Genomic DNA, 19,896 nt, shown 5'->3' on the forward strand with positions numbered 1-19,896 from the left:
AGGAACTTCAAAACAAAAACTCCTTTGTCCATGTTTTTCATTGATCTTGAACCCAAGGAAGACAACAAATCTATTTTCAACATGGAATATCTGTTGAATGCTAAGATTACCTTTGAACCCCCACTTAAACGTTCTGATATCGTTCAGTGCAAGAACTGTCAATCTTACGGCCACACCAAGTCGTATTGCTGGTACAAACCTCGATTTGTCAAATGTGGACAACAACATGATACCAAATCGTGTACCAAATCCCGAGATACACCTCCTTCATGTGCTCTCTGTAATGGCAACCATCCTGCCAACTATAAAGGCTGCAATGTTTACAGAGATCTTAAAAACAAAACTTTCCCTCCTTTGAGAAATAAATCACAAAAGTCTTCATCAAATGAAAACATAAATGCAAACAATTTGCCTTCCAGTAAGGGTCCCCAACAGTCATCTCAGTCACCGTCTCAGCCAAGGTCACATGAACTGACATATGCTCAAGCTGCTTCTTCAAATCATTCTCCCACTCCCAGTGATAGTGTAATTCAGGTTGATGTAAACAAAACTCTTCAAAATTTCTTTGACCGGTTTGAAAAATTGATGCTTCAACAATCCCAACAAATAGGTTCGCTATTGAACTTATTGACCACTGTCGTGTCTAAGTTAAAATGAATCAGTTCATACGATTTGGTCTCTGGAATGCCAATGGCTTGGTCAAACATAACCAAGAACTTAAAGCTTTTATTATACAAAACAGAATTGATGTCATGCTTATATCTGAAACCTACTTTACTGATCTTAGTTACTTTAAAATTCCAAATTTCTCGCTTTACCACTCAAACCACCCAGGCAACGTTGCTCATGGTGGTAGTGCTATCTTGATTAAAAACTTCATATCACATTATGAATTGCCCAAATATCAACACAACCATCTTCAAGCTACCAGTATAGTAATAGAAAATAGGTCTGGACCGCTCACTATATCCGCAATATATAGTCCACCTCGTCATAAAGTCACTTCCAAAAATTTTACAGACTTTTTTAATACACTTGGCCCCAGGTTCTTAGCAGGAGGAGACTACAACGCAAAACATCCCATGTGGGGCTCAAGACTAGCTAACCCAAGAGGTCGACAACTATTGACATCAGTCACCAATAACAATTTTCAGTTTATATCAACAGCTGAACCAACATATTGGCCCACAGATCCTCAAAAAATTCCTGATTTGTTAGATTTCTTTATTACAAAAGGAATTGGTCAAAACTATATTGATGTGAAAGCAAGCCTAGATTTGTCGTCAGACCATTCGCCAATTATTGTCACCTTAAGTTCGACTGTTGTGTGTAAAGAACAGCCTCTTAAGCTGTTTAATAAATCTACTGACTGGGAAATATTTCGAGACAGAGTAAATGAAGAGCTTTCTCTAAAAATACCTCTTAAAACTCCAGATGACATTGATGACGCTGTAGAAAATTTTAACAATGTAATTCAACAATCTTGCTGGCAAGCGACTCCTAATATACAAAACACAGGAACCCATTTAACTTCCTACAACTATCCATTACATGTAAAACGGAAAGTGGCCGAGAAGAGAAGATTAAGAAGAATTTGGCAACAGACTAGAAATCCGAGAGACAAAACTAAATTTAACAGAGCAACTCAAGAACTTAAGAGGGATCTGAAAAATTTAAAAAATGAATGGTTTTCTGAATATACAGGTAATTTGTCACCTGATAAAACAACAAACTACTCTTTATGGAAAGCTACTAGAGGGATGAACCGTCCAAATATCCTGATACCGCCTATCTCTAAGTCCGATGGAACTTGGGAAAGAAACGATATTGAAAAATCTGAAGTGTTTGCAAACCACTTGGCCGCAGTGTTTACTCCCAACCAAAATCAAAATAATAATTTTAATAATCTTGACGAAATTTTTGAGTTCATTGACTCACCAAATCAGTTATCACCTCCAATAAAGCCCTTTACTCCCTCAGAAGTCTGTAAACTTGTAAACAAATTAAAACTGTTTAAAGCCCCTGGATACGACTTAATCACGGGAAAAGTAATGAAAGAGCTTCCTAGAAAAGCATTTATATACCTGACACTCATTTTTAATTCAATTATACGGACTGAGTATTTCCCGTCACAATGGAATGTTTCAGAAATAATCATGATAGCAAAGCCAGGAAAACCACCCCAACAAGCAAGTTCATATCGACCTATCAGTCTACTTCCAATAACATCCAAATTGTTTGAGAGGCTCTTCTTGAATCGTCTACTTGAAGAAGTAGAGGACAGAAACTTGATTCCAAATCATCAGTTTGGGTTTCGACGGGAGCATTCCACAGTTGAACAAGTACATAGATTGGTTAATACAATTAAAGAAGACCTTGAGAAAAAGAACTATTGTACAGCTGTCTTTATCGATGTAAGTCAAGCCTTTGACAAAGTTTGGCATACAGGCCTACTTTATAAACTCAAACTGAATCTTCCTCATACATTTTATATGACAATTAAATCATACCTAACCGACAGATATTTCAGAGTTAAATTTGGAGATAGCATTACAAAATTGTACCCAATTCAAGCTGGCGTTCCCCAAGGAAGTGTTCTCGGACCTGTACTATATACGCTGTTTACAGCCGATATACCTGAAAGTGTGAATACTTCTGTGGCAACTTTTGCTGACGATACAGCTATTTTAGCGTCCCATCCTGATCCAGTGGTAGCTTCACTTAATCTTCAAAATTCCCTAAATGACTTAGAAGAATGGTTGCAAACATGGAAAATAAAAGTGAATGAGAGCAAATCTACTCATGTGACCTTCACTACCAGATTAGGTACTTGTCCTCCTGTAACCTTAAATAATGTTCAAATTCCGCAATCCCACGAAGTGAAATATCTCGGCATGACGATTGACAAAAGTTTAACTTGGAAAAACCATATCTGGAATAAAAGAATGTACCTAAATTTAAAATTTAAAAATCTTTCCTGGCTCCTAAATAGTAAATCAAAATTGACCATTGCAAATAAATTATTACTATACAAAGTAATCCTGAAGCCAATTTGGACTTATGGAATCCAACTGTGGGGAACGTCCAGTATGTCGAACATAAACATCATCCAACGATTTCAGTCAAAAGTTTTAAGGTTCATTCTGCAAGCCCCGTGGTATGTTAATAACAATATCCTTCACAAGGACAGTGGAATTCCTACGGTTGAAGAGGAAATAACCAAATTTAGTGTAAAATATCTAAAGAAACTTGAAAATCACCCTAATCACCTGGCTCTAAACTTCTTGGACAACAGTACCAGTATATACAGGCTAAAAAGGATTCATGTTTTGGATCTAAGCACACGTTTTGTTTGAACAATTTAATTTCCCTTGTTTATTTACATATTTATTTTTTCATTGAAATATTTTTAAGTTAGCTCTGTCAATGGACAGAGATTAACTAACGTTTTATTAAAAGTTGTTATTGTATTTGCTAAATGTTCTAAAAATGAACAGATTGTAAATAAAATTGTGATAAAAAAAAATGCGTTTCATTGAATCGAAAAATAAATAACAGCAATTAAATTATACAGCTGATCAAAATGTAAACAATTATGTTCTTCATAAGGATAACATGGGAACTTTCAAAGCCACTGGGGCAGAACCCAAGGGACTTTGTAAAAAATGTAAGGCCAGTTGGCAAATCTACGCGACACGCTCTTTCCAATGAGATGTCAATGGATAATACCCCCGCCGCAGCAAACCTGCAGACTAAGCGAATTTCCATTTGGATTGGATTTACACTGAAATGTCTACTTAAAAATATAACATTTATTCTTGATTTAAATAGAATTAGTTTAACAAGTACTTAGGTTTGCTGCATCAGGGAGGGTAAAACTGTTTTTTTTTTGTAAAATGTGAATAGTTAGTAAGAAATGAAAACATTTTCCAGATTCAATCAAAATATGTTCACAAACAAGCAAACTACAACAGTTTACTTATTCTCCATAAGAATAACATGGGAATTTTAAATTTACAATATTTTTGAATTTTCTCCGTAACCATTAGGCGCATAATAACGCTTCATTATACTAAATTATTTGTTTTTTTAAGCTCTACAAAATGGTTTGGAAAGAAATTGCTAAATTTTATGTTTTTTGGGTCAAAAATGGGAAAAACCTATTTTTACCCCATAAAACCTCCCGTAAACCCCCGTTCCCATGGTCCGATCATGCTGGATCGCGAACTCGTTCGAATAAACGTACGTTTACACGTTTGTACTAAATTTCATCAAAATCGGATCATTTTTGCTCGAGTTATCGTGCTGACGGACACACATATATATATATATATATATATATATATATATATATATATATATGAATTTGAACGGATGGTGTTTTTGGCCTCTAGGGACCTCAAAACGAAAAAAAAATCGGTCCCGCGTCCAGGTCTTACCATGAGTACTACGGTAATAGCTTATTCCCTATATGGGAAATTCGCTAAAATCGGTTAAGAAATGGCGGAGGAGTTCAACCGACAAAGTTTCATGTAGCGTATTAATTATATATATATATACACACCATATTACCACAACTACAAATGTAATTCTACAATATACGGTACGTAGTTTTATCCAAACAAACGATCAAAACCCCCTAATGATATTGTTATTTGATTCAATAGTCAATGCACATAAGCGAGTCTTATCTTTCAAAGCAGATTAAATAATACAAAGGCAGAGGAATGCGCGAGAACGAGGTCACTTCACGGTTGCTATAGAAACGACGAAACTATCCATTAGAATTGCGCGCCAACGTCAACTAAACTCCAGACTGTATAAAGACGCCGAGTGTGTAGTGTTCGACGGAGCTAGGCTACTTTCAGTTGGCAAGACTGGCTTCTAGCCTCGAGCGACGTGTTTCAACCACGAGAAGCGCCTCAAACTCCTGGGTAATCCCCGGTTAGCTCCTCCCACTCTGCCCCCTATCCCCACCTAAAAGACGAGCAAGTGGTAAGTCGGTCGGGTCGATTGACGACAAGTTGGTTTCTCGTATATAATAATTTAGTTTTACAGGCCGGTCAACTGGAATGACGATGAAATAACTTGTCGACGTACTGGTTTTCAGTATTTATCTATTTAATTAAAAAAGACGGTCTAGTGGCCAGACGACCAAGTATCTTGTCGGTCTACTGGTAGGCTCCCGGTAGCAGTTAGAATCATTTTTACATAAACACATCACTATTTTCACTATTTATTTATAAACACTGCACCTTATTGTTTATTAAATTTAATTGATGTCTTACTGTATAATTTTTAGCGTTTTCTGTCTGTACTCAAAAATTTGTGGACTCAATTCTGTATTTGTGTGTGTATGTCTGTTGGTAACGCATTAATGTCCATCCATGCATTAATTTTTCGTGGAAAAGACAAGAGCACCATTGTTCATAAAAATTTCAACCCGAATAAAGTGTGCAGTAGTGAGGTTGAGGTAGTGTTTTAACTACTTTTAACCAGTGTGAAAAGTAACTTTAAATTACAGGCCTACCTTAGGGCTATGCCTCATAGATCTATACTGTAAAGCAATTCCTTTCATCGTTTGATATAAAATATGGACTAACACGATCGGGTGACATTTAATTGCGAAGCATTCGTTTTGGCTTTGAAACTGTCAGATATTGTATTTGAGAAGGTTTATATGTATTCCTAAACAGTTATGGTTTTGCCATCATATCTGGAAAAATGCACACTACATATGCAAACCAACTCCTGTTCTGAATATAAGGTTTTAACTTACTACTAGATTCCCGTACGTAGAACGGGCAAACAGCTAGTAGATATACTAAATGTGCATCTTAACCAATTTAAAATTGATGTTGTCTGCATTGCAGAACACTGGCTGGGTTTGCATGAAGGGGAGCATGTTTCATTACCAGGTTATAAGAATGTCAGTTCCTTTTCTAGGTCTTCAAAAAATAGAGGGGGTACAATAGTTTTTGTAAAAGAAGTTTTTAAAAGTAAATGTTTAAATAAAATAAATAATATGTCCTTAGAAATGATATGTGAGGTTTCAGCTGTAAAACTTATATCATGCAATGTAATAGTTCTGTCCCTTTATCGACCTTACACTAAAGAAAAGGAGAAGTTTTGAAATTTTTACATGTATTAGAAAATATTCTTCAAGAAGTGATCAAATTTAAATGTGAAATTATTCTGGCTGGGGATTTTAATGTGGATTTAAATTCTAAATGTTCCAATAGTTTAGATCTTATCACATTATGTAAAAGTTTTCACTTAAAAAGAACCATATTTGATGTAACCCGCCCTGGTAATGTAAATGAAGGTTCTTGCATTGACAATGTTTTTACTTCTCTTGACTCTTTTATGTTAGACTAGCTGTACCCGCGGGCTTTGCCCCGTTTAACTTCATATGTGAGCTCGTTCGCATGGCTCAATCACGTCCTGGTTGAAGTTCGTTCGCTACGCTCACTCACCTATAGGTTGTAGCTCGTTCGCTGCGCTCACACGTTCTGGTTGAAGTTCGTTCGCTACGCTCACTCACCTTTACGGTTGGAGCTCGTTCGCTGCGCTCACTTGCCTTCAGGTTAGCTCGTTCGCTACGCTACCTCGCCTCCGGGTTGAAGTTCGTTCGCTACGCTCACTCACCTTTTGGTTTCAAATTAGCTGTTGTCAAATATTTAAAAAAAAATAATAGTGCTGCACTCTGTTGGTAATCCTTGTAACTTTAATGCTATTGAACATCATAGAATAGAACCAACTTGTTTAATTGAAACAGCTGTTATGATTCATTAATTCCATTTAAATATGAGTACTCATTAGGTTAACATGGGAAACTCCAGAGCCACTGGGGTGGAGCCCGAGAGTCCGATCAGAATAAAAACCACTTAGTTTTCCTATTTAATGCCTAAAGAATCAGTGTACCAAATTTCAGCCTCCTAGGTAAGTGGAAAGTGGGAGAATTAGTGATGAGTGAGTGAGTCAGTCAGTCAGTGAGGGCTTTGCCTTTTATATATATAGATGCTAGTACTGTACATACCATTGTTTCTGATCACAATGCAATAATTTGTAAAACACTACTACAAGGTTCAAAGAATAAGAGTAACTGTAAAAATAGCATAGTCTCACGTATTATTTCAGATCATGCATGTCAAGGTTTCAAGGGAGATCTAAAATGCTACAATTGGCTTAATACATACAGAAATTGACATAAATACTATGGTTAAAAATTTTCATACCAATTTTATGGGGTTAGTTGATAGAAATTTTCCGTTAAAGACATTTAAGTTAAGTAAAGCTAAATCAGATAATAAGTGGTTTAATATGGATCTATTTGAAACTAAAGAAAGATGTTGTATGTTATATGATATGTATAAGCAAACAGGATCATTAAAAATTAAAGAACCCTATAAATCACTCAGTAAAACATATAAACAGAAAATTAAGAAAGCCAAAATTGAATACAACAATAGTTTAATATCCAAAAGTAAAAATAAAACAAAAGCTGTGTGGTCGCTTGTTAAAAAACTATCCAACCATTCCAGGATGTCCTCAGGAATTTCAGAACTTACAGCTGAGGGATTCAATAATAAGTTTTTTATATCAAGTGTCAACGAAATTGCAAAAAACATACATAAATCATCATGAACCTGATTTCACTTTTTTTCTTGGAAAAGTAGATATGAGACAGCATATTTTTGAGTTTAGATTTCTGTCGGTTGAAGAAGATTTTAAAACTATTAATAACTTACGTACAAGTAAATGTTTGGATATCTATGGATTGAATTCAATTATTCTTAAACAAGCTTCTTTTAGTATTTGTGAAATATTGACCACAATATTTAATAGGATGATAGAAAAGGGTGTATACCCAACAGTACTTAAAAAAATTAAAGTGGTTCCAGTTCCCAAGAAAAATAATGATAGTTATGAAAGCTTCAGACCAATATCAATTGTACCAACCATATCAAAGTTGTTTGAATTACTAATGTATAACCAGGTGTATGAATATTTTGAAAGTACAGTAATAACATGTTTACTGATAGGCAGTTTGGGTTTTGCTCTGGGAAGAGCACAAATGATGCTGTTGTTAGTTTAGTTATAGATGTGGTTAACAATATAGAGAACAAAAGATTGGTTTGCTTTCGCTCTTTTGACATGTCAAAAGCATTTAATACTGTTAATCACAACATATTAATACACATTTTATACACATTTTATAATACATATTTTATGGTTTTCAAGACAATTCAATTAAACTTATCAATTCGTATTTAAAAAATAGAGAACAATTTGTTAGTTTAAAAAATGAGTTATCTCTTAAAAAAAATATAGACGTTGGTGTTCCTCAGGGATCTTCTTTAGGGCCACTGCTATTTAATATCTATATCAATGATCTGCCATACAATTTTATAGGTGAAAACATTAATAGTTTTCTTTACGCTGATGACCTAGGCTTGAATGTTTGTTCTGAATCTAGAGATCAAATGAATCACATCCTGCAAAATGCTACGTATCTGATTTATCAGTGGTGTAATCACTGAGCTAAAATTATAACTGGAGGTAGCACTGCCATGGCAGAAGTCTGTCAAAAGCGTGTCGCTGATTTTGTTAGGTTGGTATAGCAGTAAGTTTTCTTATCATAGCAATGACATGGCTTCTTATAACTAGGTTGGTATAGCAGTGAGTATTTTTGTCATACTTGAATACTTTTAATACTTTAATAATTTTCTTTGAAATGGCGACCATACAAAGTAGGTATTTTAAGCCAAGTATAATAATAGTTATAGCAATAATATGGCTTCTTATGACACCAGACTCACGCAAACATGGCGGCTGGCGACACGCATCTTTGACATTCAGTGCTACCTCCAGTTAGAATTATAGCTCAGTGGGTGTAATGCAAATAGATTATCCCTAAATCTAAATAAATTGCAAGATTTAGAAATTTGTTTCTCAAATAGGCAGCCTCTATTAAATGAGGCAAAACCTTTAAAATTTCTTGGAATTAATCTAAATGCAAAACTAGATTGGAAGGATCACATTGACATAACCTCAACCAAAATGTCAAAAGGTGTATACTGCTTATAGCCCAGTCAATAAAGGGATTGTGTCGGAAGTAATTAGTGAAAGGCTGATTTTTGGCCCATCGACTATTACCATTTAGACAAGTGTTCAGCCAAAAGTCCCCGCCCCTACCCCTCTTGCTTCCCCCCCCCCCCAGTGCCCCCCTAAACATATAAAGTGTAAGGGTTTCGTAAATCACGTTTTTCTCGATTTTGAAACGATATATTGAATTGCAATTAGTTTTATTGTCTTTGTTATAAAATTTCCTACAATCATGTTCAGTTAACTTTCATCGTAGCTATTACCTTTTGTTCATTATTTGTATAAAAATGTAAAGATTTATATATTTTTGAACATATAATTTTATTTTTGTTTGCCTTAACTTTTTTCGCTGACGTTTTATGAAAATATGTTTAGAACAAAAGTTGTAGCTGCTTTCATTAGCTTTAAAATGATGTATAGTAGTACTTACTTTAATGGAAATCCTGCGAGATTCAGCCGGTGTAATGGAGTATGCGTACTCAATCAGTGAGCTAAGTTGGGCTGGCGCGGCGTTACAATACTATCATTGTTGTAATATGGAGTGTTTTTTTGGGAGACGGACAGCGTCCCAGATCTTTGTTTGGGTTAATCCCCTGATTTATGGCCTGAGGGTAGTGGTCACCGGAGGAGGGGTGGGGAATCGAGAATTCTGAATCCCACCGGAGGCGTTAACTTTTTGTCAAAGAACTTTTTTTCGCTTATAATGCGATTACTTCTTAACTGTACATCTTTTGTTATAATTTATAACTTTATGACCAAAACTATTTTCGATTATTAACCATTATTCGATTTTTTATTATCAGCAGGTTTGGTTGGTTTGGTTAGGTTATGATAGTTTAATTTTATAATTTAAAAAATTATAAAATTAAATGTTAGGCATTTGTATTTTTATTTTATGAACAGAAATATTTGTTTACTAGCTGTGTACCCGTTCTACGCACGGGGATCTTATAATATTCAGTTGAAACCTTCTTATATAAAGAACAGCAGTTGGTTTGCATATTTTAAGATATGCTGGCCAAACTATTATACATAGCTTCATTTTATGTTGTTTTTTGTTGTTCCGGATCGGTATGACAATCAATAAAAGGCTAAATTACCTCTGTGTCTGCCGGTCGATCCTATAACGGTAGGCTTACTTTTATTTTTACTATCTGATCTCGTTTGCATGGCTCAATCACGTCCTGGTTGAAGTTCGTTCGCTACGCTCACTCACCTGTATGTTGGAGCTCGTTCGCTGCGCTCACTTTCCTTCAGGTTAGCTCGTTCGCTACGCTCACTTGCCTTCAGGTTAGCTCGTTCGCTACGCTCACTCGCCTCCAGGTTGCAAATTAGCTGTTGTCATAAATGTAAAAGAAATAATAGTGCTAGTGCTGCACCCTGTTGGTAATCCTTGTAACTTTAATGCTATTGAACATCACAGAACAGAACCAACTTGTTTAATTGAAACAGCTGTTAAGATTCAATAATTTCATTTCTCATAAGGTTAACATGGGCTTCCAGAAATTCCACGTCAAAAATCGACAAAAACTTGATTTTCAAGGGTTTACTGTTAAATATCTAACTGTCTCATATTCGATGAAATACGTCTAAAACCATCTCATATATGTATAGTATTTGGAAAATAAGTTTCAGGCGGGACAGTGCTATAGTTATTGAGGAGTAGTTGTAATAAAGTGCGTATTTTAGCGTTACCAAGAGAATGACAGATAGACAGACAGACAGACAGACAGACAGACAGACAGAAATTGAGATAAGGTTTGATTCGGTTTCTCTGACCTATGAAATGTAAAAATAACCAAAAATTTCATTATTCTAAGCAATGTACAGACAAAACTCTAATTTTATTTATATAGATTACTAAACCTTCATTCGATTTTTCATTATCAGCAAGTTTGGTTAGGTTATGACAGTTAAATTAAATTTAAATCCAACCTACAAACGATACGTTTTGACAGCGACGGTGATAGAGCTTACAATTTGCCGCGAACAGTTCTGCTATGCACGGTATGATGCGGAAGCTTCGACACCAACCTAGAACTGACAGGTCAACCGACCGTGATTAAGAGGATTACAGCCTCGGTCATGTGCCTACACCCGTTTTTTTTTTACTTAAGGTACACTATAGCAATATCTCTATTCCCCACAGCAGCAAACCTGCGACTAAGCAAATTTTCATTTACCTGGCTGGATATTCACTCAAAAACTCCCTTAAAATCGTCAGAATTATTTCCTGATCAGATTATTTTAATGAATACTTAGGTTTGCTGCTACAGCCAAGGTATTGAAGAGTGTTCTTTTATTGATATGTTGATAGCGTTTTATGAAATAAATAAATCTAATTAAAAAAAATATATATATATAGCCTATATAAACAAGCAGACTACAACAGATTTTAGCGAATTTCCCATATAGGGAATAAGCTATTACCGTAGTACTCATGGTAAGACCTGGACGCGGGACAGATTTTTTTTTCGTTTTGAGGTCCCTAGAGGCCAAAAACACTATCCGTTTAAATTCACATATATATATATATTTATATATATATATATATGTGTCCGTTAGCACGATAACTCGAGCAAAAATGTTCCGATTTTGATGAAATTTGGTACAAACGTGTAAACCTACGTTTATTCGAACGAGTTCGCGATCCAGCATGATCGGACTATGGGAACGGGGGTTTACGGGGGGTTTTATGGGGTAAAAATAGGTTTTTCCCATTTTTGACCCAAAAAACATAAAATTTAGCAATTTCTTTCCAAATCATTTTGTAGAGCTTAAAAAAACTAATAATTTAGTATATTCAAGCGTTATTATACGCCTAATGGTTACGGAGAAAATTCCAAAAAATTGTAAATTTAAAATTCCAATGTTATTCTTATGGAGAATAAGTAAACTGTTGTAGTTTGCTTGTTTATGAACATATTTTGATCAAATTTGGAAAATGTTTTTATTTCTTACTAACTATTAACATTTTACAAAAAAAAAACAGTTTTACCCTCCCTGATGCAGCAAACCTAAGTACTTGTTAAACTAATTCTATTTAAATAGGGAATAAATGTTATATTTTTAAGTAGACATTTCAGTGTAAATCTAATCAGTCAAATGGAAATTCGCTTAGTCTGCAGGTTGCTGCGGCGGGGGTATTTTTATCATCCAAAAGAATAAAATGGGAATTTTAAATTTTTATTTTTATAAATTATCTTCGTAACAGTTAGGCGTACAAAGTTGATCCAATATACAAAATTATTTATTTTTTAAGCTCTACAAAATGGTTAGGAAAGAAATTGTTATATTTTGTGGTTTTAGGGGGGAAATGGGAATAACCAACGTTTACCTTATAAAAACTCTTATAAACCCATAGTCTGATCATGCTGGTTTGCAAACTCGTTCGAATAAACGTAAATCGATACGTTTCTACCAAAATCCATCAAATCGGAACATTTTTGTTTGAGTTATCACGCTAACGGACTCGTGTATACATATATATATATATATATATAAAGTATATATACATATATATATATATAATTTATATACATATATACATATATGATCTTAAATTTTACATTTTATTTATGAATTTGAACGGCGGATGGTGTTTTCGGCCTCTGGGGGCCTCAAAATGAAAACTAAATCGGGCCCGGGTCCCACTGCTACCACCGGTTCTAAGGAAAAGTAGTAGTACCAACAACCAACGTTTACATTTGAGAAAAGAACTGTAGTACTTACGACTTATTCAAACCGTCCTTCTAATCAAACCGTATTATAGGTGTTAATTAATCTGTTTGGCAAATATATAAATAAATAAATACACAGGCCACAAAACATGTAACATGTAACTTTAACAACTACAAAGCTTTGAAAACTTACTATGGTTTGCTAAAAAAACTTTAACTTGATGTGGTGCAGTACCGAAGTTATTAATCTCCTTTGGTTTTAAATTTTTTTTTAAGTTTTCGAAAATCAAAGGTATTTCTCATTAATAGCATTATTTGTAAGCAGCTTTTAATGTTAACATATTAATGGCAGTTTGAAGAAACCACCTTTATCCAAACAGGGAGCCTACCAGTAGACCGACAAGATACTTGGTCGTCTGGCCACTAGACCGTCTTTTTTAATTAAATAGATAAATACTGAAAACCAGTACGTCGACAAGTTATTTCATCGTCATTCCAGTTGACCGGCCTGTAAAACTAAATTATTATATACGAGAAACCTACTTGTCGTCAATCGACCCGACCGACTTACCACTTGCTCGTCTTTTAGGTGGGGATAGGGGGCAGAGTGGGAGGAGCTAACCGGGGATTACCCAGGAGGTTGAGGCGCTTCTCGTGGTTGAACCACGTCGCTCGAGGCTAGAAGCCAGTCTTGCCAACTGAAAGTAGCCTAGCTCCGTCGAACACTACACACTCGGCGTCTTTATACAGTCTGGAGTTTAGTTGACGTTGGCGCGCAATTCTAATGGATAGTTTCGTCGTTTCTATAGCAACCGTGAAGTGACCTCGTTCTCGCGCATTCCTCTGCCTTTGTATTATTTAATCTGCTTTGAAAGATAAGACTCGCTTATGTGCATTGACTATTGAATCAAATAACAATATCATTAGGGGGTTTTGATCGTTTGTTTGGATAAAACTACGTACCGTATATTGTAGAATTACATTTGTAGTGTGGTAATATGGTGTATATATATCTATATATTAATAAGCAAGCATGTTTCTTTAAAACCTTTTTTCTCAGCTCGTGTGCATCGTAGGGAAAATCTAAGCATACCGTTAGAAAGCTATTTTCCTGTAGGTGTGCAGAATCCCTTTATAAATTTAAATAGGCTCAAAGATAAGCGCAAAAAATGAGTTTAAAAATTTGAAAAAATTTACATGGATCTTATGCGTTACCATGCTGGTGACGAAATAACAACGAAATATAAACAGAAAATCAAAGCAAATGGAAGATAAACGGTATCAGCATTCTGACACATACTTTCTCCCATAAGATTGTCAACAACCTTTCTCATGAGTAAGCAGTGAGAGTAAATATACGGAAATGGGATTTGTACAATTTTCTTCAGAATTTAAAGGACTATAACATACTACATTTTTATCAAAATCGTTCTAGCCAATTTTGGGAAAATCTGATTTTCCGTTATTTTATGGGGATTTTTATGGGAAAATAACATAATTTACCATAACTTTTGAACCGTAATTTTTACAGAAATGGGATTTGTATAATTTTGTTTAGAATATAAAGGACTATAACATACTAAATTTTTATCAAAATAGTTCGGGCCATTTTTGAGAAAATCCGATTTTCCCAGTTTTTTATGGGTTTTTATGGGAAAATCCCCATAAAAAATCAAAATTTAAAAAAAATAAAAAAAACGCCTGGAGATACAACGGATTAGAACCTACATACCAAATTTCATTGAAATCGGACCACAGGTGTAGTCCCTAGCTCTGTACACATCCAGACACACAGACACACACACAGACACACAGACACACACACACACACACACACACACACACACAGACATCACTTCAAAAACCACTTTTTTGGGTCCAGGGGGACCCAAAACGAATATATCCACTCAAAACTCAAACTCGAAAATTTTGACGAAAACAATACTTTCTCCATATACTATGGTATAGGGGGAGAAAGTAAAAACTCCAATCACATGTTTTATTTACAGTGTGGGGTGAAACATTAACATAAGTGAGTACATTACATATTTTTGGTCGAGTTTCGACCACTGGACATTACTCGTCTATAATTAATACGCTACATGAAACTTTGTCGGTTGAACTCCTCCGCCATTTCTTAACCGATTTTATCCATTGACATCTCATTGGAAAGAGCGTGTCGCGTAGATTTGCCAACTGGCCTTACATTTTTTACAAAGTCCCTTGGGTTCTGCCCCAGTGGCTTTGAAAGTTCCCATGTTATCCTTATGAAGAACATAATTGTTTACATTTTGATCAGCTGTATAATTTAATTACTGTTATTTATTTTTCGATTCAATGAAACGCATTGAGTAAATTTATTTACTATTTGAGTTTGTGTAAACATAACCCCCAAAACGAAAACGGACCGTGTTAGTATGGTTGTATCTTGAATTTATATATTTATCGTTGCTTTGTGTCGCTATGACAGATCGTGTTAGCATGATTGTAACTTAAATTTGTGCATTTATCGTTGTTTTGTGTAGCTATAATTTGTTTATTTGTTGTTTTTTCTTTTAAATGCCTCCGACGCGACAACAACGAAACATAGAAAGGAGGCGTACACGTCAGCACCTGACCCTGGACAATCTCAACTATTAGGTTACGAATGCGAGCTAACACTACCCCTAAAAGACTTTTCGTTCTCAATTTGACCCTCTATCAATGACATGTGTTGCCTGTACAGCGAGGCATTTTGAGAAGGAGAAAACCAGCCGGAATGCTTAAGGTTTATCAATAACGAAGATCAGGGATTTAGGTAATCAGGGTCTGAGTTACACAATGGTAATATTTGAGTTGACTCTTTTTAAACTCTTTTTAAACTTTGAGTTAAACTTTTTTAAATATGACTGTTATTGGTTTTGAAATAACCCCTGTAATACTTTGCAATTGCTTGAATTTGAGCAACATGTACACTAGTATATATATAGGACCTGTGTATAATTTTGGGTAACATGGAGGTCAATTTACCTTGTTTAGGCCTATATCAAAAAAGTTTAATATCTTAAATTAATCCAAACGATTCATAGTAGCCAACAGGCACAAAGTATTGTAATTATGCAAGATGTTGTAAATTTCAAACATGTGTAACAGTTAAGTTACTGCAACAGTAGTTCGTTAGGATTGCCTATTTAAGTAAGTTGTTATTAGGTGTATAAGTCGTTCATCAAGCGTCATGAGAAACGAAATCTGTTATAGAAGTGAAAAAATACAGTTAATCTAATGGTGCTGTATATAAAATATCTGCAAATAAAATTAGAGTTTTGTCTGTACACTGTTCAGAATGACATATTTTCCTCCTCGATAAGGGTTTACCTCCTCGCAAGTTATGTCAAAAAAGGTGTAATTGTAATTTTACTAAGAAAATTAAATCCAAAAAAAGGACTGGTTAATAGAACCAGATTAATGGCGAAAGTTATGAATGATGAAGTCTTGAAATTATTACTTGAAGTTCAGCTGGAAAACGAGTGTTCCTCTAAAATTCGTCCTCGAAAAGTTGGTCTTTATCTGCTAAAGCTGCATCCCCTGCTTACAGCATGGGGAATTGTACGTAACAATTTCAAGATGCCGCACTTTTGATGATCTAAAAATAATGGTTAAAGAACAACGAAACCAAGGTCATTTGGCTGAAGACGTTAGAGTGTTTACAAAAAGACATGGTATGTGAAGAGTTTCTTATTTAACATTTTAAAAGTAAGATAAACATTTTAACTGGTCTGTCAGTCAGTATTCTAAGCCTACTCTGTTAAAACCTTTATTAAAACAGTATTGAGCTTAAGATTTTTATTTACGGTTAGTTAAAAGTTAAGCGCTTAAAATTCTTCCTTTTTTTGTATTGAGAAGTTAAAAGGTAATTAAATTTTTTTAATGATTTTTAAATAGGTACTGTATAGTTAATATTAACTGGAAACAACTAGTCTATACTAGAGTAACAAATTACAAAATACAATACAAAGGAAAAGGGCATTCCTATGAATGCTATTGAGCATTGATTATTTAATGAATTTGGGTTTTATGATGTATTACTAACCAAAGGAATACTTACTAACCAACCGCGATACCAGTGACTTAATAACGGTCAACAGATGTTGGGTATCACGAGCTTAAAGGATCGCTAGACAAAGTTGCCCGAATCGCATGGATGGTAAAATAACTTCTGGCGATGTCTAGAGAGATTGTTATTTAGAACACATGAAATCCTTTCTATAACATAAATGTCGGCTAATCGTGTGATTCCAAGTACTTTCGCCTGATTTGAAACATATTTCCAAGCCCGTGCCAATATTACTTGTTTCTGTTCGAAAAGGCCATTGCTGTGAGAATATCAGGTAAAACTAACATAGAAACTTGAAAAATACAAATTAACAATAAATTGGCAACATAATAAATATGGAGCATTACTGATATCGCAAGTAAAACAAAAAAGACTTAACTATATAAGTAATCGCAATGGGAAGAGAACGCGGAAGAAAATAATGTCTGTATATGCTGTATATGCTGTGTATGCTAAGATCTGTATAGTCCTTGCCTTATATAATTGACAAATGCTTATATTTGCTCCAAACAAAAAAAAATACCAAACCCTTCAAATATTTAAGTTGACGGGAGCGGGACCTACCACTTCTAAAGAACGCCACCGTGTCTGTCATCCCTATTCTCTTACTTAAGAACACCCCTAAAAACCTTCACCGAATAGGTAAGGTACTATCGTAAAAATAACGAGGAACTTATATAAATCAGTTTTAATTTACAATTCTCTGGACGTACATCACTGTGAGAACCGAAGCCTCGGGGAAAGTCCACGGGTGCGGGACTTGCCACTAGGGCGGTCAATATCTTCAAAAGAACGCCACCGCGTCTGCTTTCCCTAACTTAACAACACCCTTATAAGCCCTAAATGAATAGAGACTATCATAAATATGACAAGCACCTTTTACAACTTCTTTCCATTTCCAATCAACCTGACCTGTCCTTCATCGGCGTGAGAACGAAAGTATTGGGGAAGTCCAGGGAGGCCTAGTACTGCGTAGATGAAAGAGAAGCCGCGTTGGATGACCTTTCCACCCCTTCGCATACCTTCATCAGCAATATCTCATAGTGACTTTTTACAACGCAATTTTTGTTGTCAATTTGTCTGATCTGAACAATTTAAATATTTCAAAATTAACTAAGCGAATAGCTGATTATAATTGATTATTTTTATTGGTATTTGTGTAGCCACAATATCCGGATTGAGCGTAGTAAACGAACATCAACCAGGACGTGTTTGATTGATGCGAGCGAGCTCATCTTGAAAATGAAAGAGCATTTGACATTAAACCACAATAGGACCACATGGTATATTGGATTAAAATTTGCACTGGTTATCAGTGTTCGTTGACTTTGGAAATAAGTCAAACGTCACAGTGTCTAATGCTATTCAGCAAACATTCCACATAATTAGTTCCACTATTCGATCAACTTGAAATGCTTACATTTCTTAATAACGCTGCCATTGATTTTTATCGTATTAGCTTATCTAATGGCATAGTAAATACAACCCAAGGCTTCACCTGCGGTGAAGCAGCCATAAATATTTTACAGTACAGTACATAAGAAATAAACAGAGTATTACAATCATGACAATAATCATCCGTAGTGGCTTAGCCAAAAATGACAAAAGTAAGATATTATCATCATTGTGTCACGCACAGTTTAAATAGACACAGTTTAAATTTCGATCATAGTTAGTTGTAATAAACATTTTGAATCGGCATATTTTGGGGTAGGAGTTAAGAATTTTATATTTGAATTTCAACACAAAAAATCTTTTAAAATCAATATTTGATTTTCTCCGTAATTTTCTCTCTACAGCTTAAACCATACATTTTCGAAAGTTTAAAAATACCATAATCGGATTCCTCACCTATTAAAACATACATTTTGACATACGGATCAATATATTTGTACAATCCGTTCCTTAATAAAAAACTATATATTGTCATAATCGTCGCGCGAAATATAAGAATTTGTATCGACCTTATGGCTACATTTTCGATCATAGTTGTAATAAACATTAGGAATCGGCATACTTTGGGGTAGGAGTTAAGAATTTTATATTTGAATTTCAACACAAAAAAAACTTTTAAAATCAATATTTGATTTTCTCCGTAATTTTCTCTCTACAGCTTAAACCATACATTTTCGAAACTTTGAAAATACCAAAATCGTATTCCTCACCTACTAAAACATACATTTCGACATACGGATCAATATATTTGTACAATCCGTTCCTTAATAAAAATCTATATATTTTCATATTCGTCGCGCGAAATATAAGAATTTGTATCGACCTTATGGCTACATCATCGATCATAGTTGTAATAAACATTATGAATCGGTATATTTTGGGGTAGGAGTTTAGAATTTTATTTTAGAATTTCAACACAAAAAATCGTTTAAATTATATATTTGATTTTCACCGTAATTTTATCTCTACAGCCTAAACCATACATTTTCGAAAGTTTAAAAATACCATAATCGGATTCCTCACCTATTAAAACATACATTTTGACATACGGATCATGGTATGTCCGATTCGTGGTTTAATTCGATTCGTTACAAATTATTCAATTAAAATGCAATCAAAAACTACTTTCGGCCAGATATTTGGTTGGAATGTGGAATATCTTAGCTATTGTATAAAATTATAGCTTAACTAGTGTACATGTTGCTCGAAATCGAGCAATTGCAAAGAAGTACAGGAGCTACATATAAACAAATGACTTGTTAAAAAACTAATAACAGTCATAATTTCCGATGATTTTAAAAGAGTCAACTAAAAGATTATTAACTAATGGAAATACTCACAATTTACATAACAGTCCTATTCCAGTTTAAAGGGTTATTTTTTAACTATCAAACTGCCCATGGACGGGAAATGGTAAGCTTACAATTTAAGTCAAAATAAAAAGTCTGTCAGCTTTTATAATGTACTGTACCTAAGTTATTTAGCCAATTTGTAGACAATAAGGTGTAGGCTACAAACTCTACAGAACTCTCATGCTTCCATGGGGAGCAACTAATTATT

The sequence above is a fragment of the Macrosteles quadrilineatus genome, unplaced genomic scaffold (assembly GCF_028750875.1).
Source record: "Macrosteles quadrilineatus isolate MER2022 unplaced genomic scaffold, UCM_ALF_1.0 Scaffold_13__1_contigs__length_4303367, whole genome shotgun sequence".
NCBI lineage: Eukaryota > Metazoa > Arthropoda > Insecta > Hemiptera > Cicadellidae > Macrosteles > Macrosteles quadrilineatus.